Raw genomic sequence first — 7,495 nt, 5'->3', positions numbered from 1 at the left:
GGTCAGAGGAACAAGAAGAACAGATGATGAGACAGCATAATATTTTAAGGATTGTGAATGTGGAAGAGTGTTAGGAGAGATTAGACATCCTGTGTAGGTCTTGTAGGGTATAAATAGATCCAGTGAGTGGGAATTACGGGGGGGTATACTTGGGACTCAGTAGGAGAAAGAATTGTCATAATCTAGGGCTATCTTTTTTTTTGTAGTAGTAGTAGTCCCAAATGGAAAAATAAAGATGTATCCATCTATTGGGAAATAATTAAACAAATTATGGTATATTAATGCAAGGGAACTTTATTATACCATAAGAAAAGAATAAATGGAGAATTTCAGAGGAAAATGGGAAGACATTTCTAAATGAGGTAAAGTGGCATGAACAGGAGTTGGAGAACAATGTAAACAATGATGCCAACATTATAGAGAAAAACTTCTGAAGATAAAACACTCTACTCACTTGCTGCCAGAGAATGGGATGGACTTAAAATGAAGAATGAGCCATAGATTTTTGGACTAATGTGGAAATTTGCTCCTCATTTGTTATGTTTTTGCCACCCAACCTTCTAAGGCCTATTCCAATTTCCCATAACTCTGTAATGTGCAAATATGCTTTTTTTATGTCTAAAAATTTGTCACTATCATTAACTAACCATATCCTTTTATTTCACTGTAAATGTAAATAAAACATTGCCTTCTATATATGACATTTCATATAACTTACTATTACCTGAATTTTTGTTGTAAAAATTCAATAGGCTACTATGATGATGATTTTTAATTGTTTCTATTATGCCCAACACTTTGTGATCCCCATTTGTTTTCTTTGAGGGCAAGGATATACTAGAGTGATTTGCAATTTCCTTTGTTAGTTCATTTTACAAATGAGGGACCTGAGGCAAATGGTGTTAAATGTCTTGCCCACAGCATCACACAGTTGTAGGCTACTAAAAGGTAGATTAACAGTGAGAAGACCAGACATTGATAATTCAATGTAATACAAACACTTAAAAATGAAAAGTTGTTCATTAATAGTCTTTACAACTGTATTTTTATGGGAAAGCATTGTCCCTTTCTATATGACTGTAAAGACTCTTTCTATATGCTGTAGTTTAAAGATAAAAAAGCAGAAAAAAGTTTTTTTTGTGTGTGTATAAAGGAAAATATTACTCTATTACAGTAGCAGTATCTTACATCTTTTGACAATTCCTTCCATTGGCATCTACCTCTCCTTTAACATGTAATAGAATTCTTGCACTTTTCCCATCATCCTTTGGACACAATCCACTAGAAACTTTAGGTACATGAAATGTGCTAACTATCAGACAGCCACACAAAGGATGACATTTACTGTTGCACCTTGATGTTCTGATATCCGACAGGTATCAACCCAGACAGAGGTATGTGAAAAGACAGCCTAAGTAAATTAAAATTCATACAACTAGCTTGGGAAAAAAATGAAGCTCATCATTGACAGAAAATTCTATGACAATTTTTTCCAGGCAGTGCATGGCACTTACATTTTAGTTTTTATATATGTCTAGGGCTTAGCACGATGTCTGGCACATCATGGGCAATTAATAAATGCCTATTGGCTGATTGAATCTTTCAAAAGCAGAGGCAGGATTAAGTGATGGCATTCAGGGAGTCTAGAGTGGGAAGGAATGTCTCTGGATTAGACGTACTACCCCTCTTCCAGCCTTTTCCTCTATCCCAAAATATCTCCTTCTGCCTCCTACCCTCACCCCTAACTGCCTCCTGCTCCCCCCAAAAGAGAACCACTTCAATGACTACTGGGAAAAAAAAAACATAGTTAGATCCATCTGAGATTCAGGCTTCTCCCACTGTCGAAGACTTGTAGGAGCAAAACAAAAGAATACTTCTAAGGCAAGGAAATATGATGGGACAAACTTTTCCATGCTATACAGAATAACCCATATCCATGTATCTAGCACTGGCTTTACAACTATGCAGAGGAAAATAAGAACCAATTCCATCTGCATCCCTTTCCAAGATGACTTCATTTATTTGGATTCTGAAACCTTTTCCACTTTCAGTGTCTTCTTTAAAAATCCAAATGACCTTGGATAAAGGTTATTTCCTAACTCCTTTACATGATCAGGGATGAGAGGGATTAGGTGAGTTCCAGGAGGGAGTCTGGAGGAAATAACAGAAGGAAGGATAGTTTTGTATGTCATGGAAGAGATGGGGGTAGACCAAGGAAACTTCTACCTATTTCATAATTTTAAAGGGGCTACTCTCTGGTCATATAACTTAAAATTTTTCCACATCTACTTTGGTTATAGGCTGGAGTTTGCTAATATTTGTGCTTTATAATATGTAGTCAGAAGGTCAATCAACCTTAAGCTGAATTCTTTCTCCCTTTGCCATAAAATTTCTGTATAACTAGGTTTTCAACATTTAGAATTTTCATTTCCTTAAGTGTATTATATATGACATTAAGTTTACTCTTTTAAAGGGCAGGACACTTCACCAATTCAACAGAATTTGGAGCTTTATGTAATATTAGCTTGAGTAGGGCCTTCATTATGCATATTTCTTATGGTATTATTCCAGTTCTGTGTAATTCCTTATCACTGAATAGTTGGGACTACTGCAAGAGTATTCTAGTTGGTTTTTCTACCATAAATCTATCTACATTCTATTCCATCTTCCACTAAATTGTCAAAGTCTTTTCTCTAAAGCACAGGTATTGCTAGGTCAACTTTCCCTCCCCCCTCAATAAACTCCACTGACTCCTTATTACTTCTAGGATGAAAAACAGAAATCTTCTTTTTGTCATTCAAAGCCCTTCAAAATCTGCTCTTCCTTTCCATTCATCTTATACTCATCTTACCCAACATACTCTACATCAGAGACACTGGACTCCTTGCAACATGTTCCTCAAACAAGATACTCCATCTCCCCACTCCTAGCATTTTCATTGAGTCCCCAGCTCTCTCCTCATTTCTTTTTCCTAGATTCCCTGGTTTCCTTCAAGTCCCAGTTAAAAACTCATTTTTTATAGGAAGTCTTTCCTGATTCTCTTTCATTGTAATGCCTTTCTTCTATTGATTATTTTTCTTTATCTTGCATATAGGGTTTTTTTTGGTACATAGTTTTTTGGTATGCTGTTTCCCTAATTGGCTGATGACTTGTAGCAGAAATAATGTTTTACCTTTCTTTTTTAATCTTCTGCACTTAGCACAGTGCCTGGCACAGAAAGGGTGCTTAATAAATATTTATTAACTCATGATTGGCAAAATTTCTGAGGATTTTCAGAAAGAGTAACCTCCCAGAGAGTCCAGAAAGTTTAAAATTTGATGTACTTTTTACTTCGACATTATTTTACTTGCATTTATCAATTGTATATCTGTTCACATACATATGATATATGCATGGGTATGCACAGATATACAAAGAAATTTGGGTAGCAGATGAGTGGGGGTATGGACATAGGGTAAGGAAAACGTACATTCAGGTCCTGTGTCTCCTATTTGAACTTGGGCAATTCATTTTAACTCTTTGTACCCCAAACAAATCTGATTATAAATTGCAGAAAAATTGCCTACATGCATAGGTAGAAACCCTTCATTATAAGCTACTGACATTAATGAAATTATAGCTCCCTTCCCTTCAAAAACATATCTACTTAATATTTATCATGCCATTCTTTGGAATCAAGATGTCCATTTTTAATTTGTGGCTGAATTGCATGCATCTTGGAAACTATTGAGAAATTGGAACTCTGGGAAATAACACTTCTAATTACTTTGTATCATATTACTATTATATCTAGTAACTCTTTTTAACTGAACCTCCTAACACTTAGGGATGCAATCCTTTTCTCAGGCTAAGCCAAGTGAGCAAAAGCAGAAAAAATACAAGAAAGAGAGGAAGGAAAGGAAGAGGAGGGGAAGAGGAAAGGGGAAGGGAAGGAAAACAAGAAGAGCAGGGGAGAAATAAAAATTTTCACAAGTTGTATAATATCTAGGGCCTTCACTATCTCAAAGAGTTGCACCTTATGGAACATTTATGGCAAAGTCAGCAATGTGGCATATAGTAAGAAAAATATCTCTCAAATCCAAATGGATTCTTTAGGATGACTGAAAACGTTTTGGAAAAACAAAACAAAATACAATACTAAGATCTAGCTGTGAGACTTAAAACAGCTGAAGAATTCTTTAGTGTAACATTCTGCTTTGACAGCAAGTCTGCTGTGCAAAGAAAGATGGGGGGGGTGGAGGGTGGAGAGAGAAAGCAGATCATTTCTTTATGCTGAACAGAGCAGAGCAGGAGTTAAAATGATGAATAATCTTAATGAGGGGACCCTTGAGGGGTAGTGTATGGTAGGAAACCAGATTTCTGTAATCAGTTCTCATTTAAGTTTGCTCTGCGAGTTTGGGTAAATTGAATGAATTGCTCTTCTTTAGAGGAGGCATTTCTATAGACAATTCATCTTCACACTCATAGTAAATAATAGTGACTTTCCAGTTTCTCAGGCCTCATAGAGTCATAAAGATTAGTTCCATAAAGTTAATTCAATGCCTTTCTGACCTGGGCAAGCACAGGAATTGGGTGATTTTAGGACTGGGGTCCTCTTTAACACTAACAATTAAACCTGTTTTCCCTTCCTGGTTCTATGGTTCCACCAGGCTCAACATGGTAAACAAACTTTGTTCAATGACTTTGAAGCCCTCTCACCAGTTTCCCCCAACTTAGAAAAATTACACTATTTATAAAAGTGCATAAATTGTAATTTAAGTAAAAAAAAGCCTTGAAATTTTTATCAAAAGCATTCAAATTATTCTCTCCCCAGGTCAGCTAATGAGTTGTCAGGAGCTGGCCCCTTACTGTAGCGCACCTCCTGCAGACTAAGACAGTTAACCATGTTTTCATCAAAGGAAATGCTCATTAGTAGAGCTTTCAGAAACTGATTTGATTATAGTTTCACTTGTTAAAGTGAAATATTTTGAGCTCATTAGGATGATTATGATTCAAGGTCATCGTTTGAAGCTAGTCCTGTCAATATAAGATAAATGGGCCCTCATCTTTTTCCCTTCTTTACGTCTGTGCTTTTTAAACTTCTGTATAAAAAAGTTCCATAGCCATAATTAATTTTTAGTTCTTCTTTTACAAAGCTGCTTTAAAAAAAGAAGAAGAACAAAGATTTTGGCTACCAAAAAGGCCTTGAAGAACTATTAAGAGGACGAGGAGGCTATCTTGTTTTAGAGAAATCAGAGGAAAACCTTGAAAAGTTCAGCTTTTGAAATCCAGCTCTTTTCTCCTTGACCTTTCCAAAGTTTCTGAAAGGGACTTTGTACATAATTCTGCATGTACACCCTTTCATCTCAAAAGTATAAAACTCAAACTGAAAACCACCCAAGAACTACCAGTGGCTTAATTAAATATCTCCTCTTTTATGGCACTAGATGAAGTTAACACCTTTTAAAGTTCTTTCTTTTCTTTTTATTTTTTTTCTAAGTTCAGCATTTATTCTCACAGTGTTAAAGAGCCACTTAGAGATAAAAGGAGGAGAAGAGAGCTTCTTTCCACCAGCCATTCTGACTTCATGCTTGGTTATTGGCCCTGGTTATTTCTTGTTCTGTCTTGTTTCTTGCCCCACCATTTAGGAAAGGTCATAATAAAAGTATTTTCCATGTATCTCTCTTCCTTCTTCCATATTGCTTTTTTTTTAAGTGATAAGATCTTTTTTAGGCAGAGTATCTCAATTCCATCCAATAAGAACCTTTTTTCATGACCTTTGAAAAATTGTGATTCCAAGTGTGTTTTCTTATCCCATATGTATTTCTCTCTCTCTCTTTCTCTCTGTCTCTTCCTCCCCCTCACTTTCTATTTCATAAAATTCAAGTAGTAGTTATTTTGAACGAGAGTTGGTATATTTCTGAACTGAGGGGATACTTTTCTCTAAGATATTGATTTTCTATCGTAAGGGAAAAAGAACTAACTTTGGATTGAGAAAATATGGATTCAAATCCTCCCTTATGCTTACTATCTGAGTGACTGGATAAATTACCAACATTTGATCTGTCTGTGTGTCTGCGGTTCTTTTCACCTATAGATCTGAGGTCCTATGATAGACACCTTATTTTTCCTTTTCAAAAGGCAACATCCCCATCCTCACATTTGATTTGTAAGATAAGAGGTGTAATCTTATAACATTGGGGCATCCTTATTAGTAGCTACAGAGGATCTAGCAGAAAGAAGTTAATGTCATTTAACTTGAGCATATGAGAAAGAAATGCGTAGTGGTCTGCCTTGTGATATCTTGTCTATATATCTATGCGTGTCTCTGTCTTGCTTTCTGTCTTTCTGTCTCTCATATATACACATGTTTGTATGTGTTTCAGTCTTGCCCTTAGGGGGTAATAGTTAATTTTTTTATGCACAGATTTCAGAAATGATATTATCTATATACTAAAAACTTTCAGGAAGATGGCCACCATCAAATCTAGGAGGTGGAAATAACCTTAGAGCAGATGGAGTATAAACCCTAAAAATGTTATTCGACAAGCTAATAACCATTTATAAAAGACTATCACATATGCTAGGGATAAAAAGGAAAGAAAAAGAGAAGAAAGGAAAGGAAACAAAGAAAATCAAGAAAAAAGAAAAATAGTCCTTGCCCACAAGGATCTGATACTCTAATTTAATTTAATCATTAAATGCTTGTTGATTCAGGCTCTGTTCAAAACCTTGACACGGTAGTCAAGTAGTCAGTCTTCTTTTAAATATCTTTAGTGATGAAGAACTCATGACTTGTGGAGTCTGGCAATTCCATTTCTAAAAGATTCTAATTGTACATGGTTTTGCCTTAGAATGGAGCAAAGTCCAGCAGTGGATAGAATGTTTTTTTTTTACTTATTTTTTTACTTTTTATTTTAATTTTGAATATTTTCTCATAGTTACATATTTCATGTTCTTTCCCTCTCCCCTGAAGTCCCCTAAACCCCTTTAGATGACACACAGTTAAAAATATGGAATGCTTCACGAATTTGTGTGTTGTCCTTTTGCAGGGGCCATGCTAATCTCTGTATTGTCCCAATTTTAGTATACGTGCTGCTGAAGCAAGCACTGGATAGAATGTTATTGGATTTAGAGTAAGGAAAATCAAAGTTCAAATCCTGCTTCAGACAGGTGATCTATGTGTAACTCAACCTCTCTAAACACTAGCTCTTCATCTTAAAATTATTGATAAGCTAGAACATGTCTCTCAGGTTTTATTTTATTCTATTGTTAGAGTATTAAAGGAAATAGAATGTAAAGCACATTGAAAATCTTAAACAGTAACATCAATCATATTAGAATTATTGTGATTATAATTTTTGTTGTGGTTGTAACATGTATTATTTGACCCCATTGTCCCAAGGTACAGACCTATTTATTATATCTGGGTCATGGTAACTCCCAACATTGGAGACTCTATTTCCTGTGAGAGAAACTGAATGCAGGAATAATCTTTCTTTCCTGGTAAAGAAAA

The 7,495-nt window shown here is 35.4% G+C and overlaps 1 non-coding gene across 1 annotated transcript; it reads right to left on the bottom strand.

Moving 5' to 3' along the window:
- Nucleotides 1–6,986: 6,986 nt before the first annotated feature.
- On the bottom strand, nt 6,987–7,090 carry LOC123248111. Its single transcript, XR_006506213.1, has one exon. It is a non-coding gene; the product is annotated as a U6 spliceosomal RNA (small nuclear RNA).
- Nucleotides 7,091–7,495: the final 405 nt, after the last annotated feature.

This window comes from Gracilinanus agilis, chromosome 4 (genome assembly GCF_016433145.1).
Source record: "Gracilinanus agilis isolate LMUSP501 chromosome 4, AgileGrace, whole genome shotgun sequence".
Taxonomy (NCBI): Eukaryota; Metazoa; Chordata; class Mammalia; order Didelphimorphia; family Didelphidae; genus Gracilinanus; species Gracilinanus agilis.
Note: the sequence above shows the minus strand (reverse complement) of the source record. Positions and strands in the feature narration are given on the sequence as shown.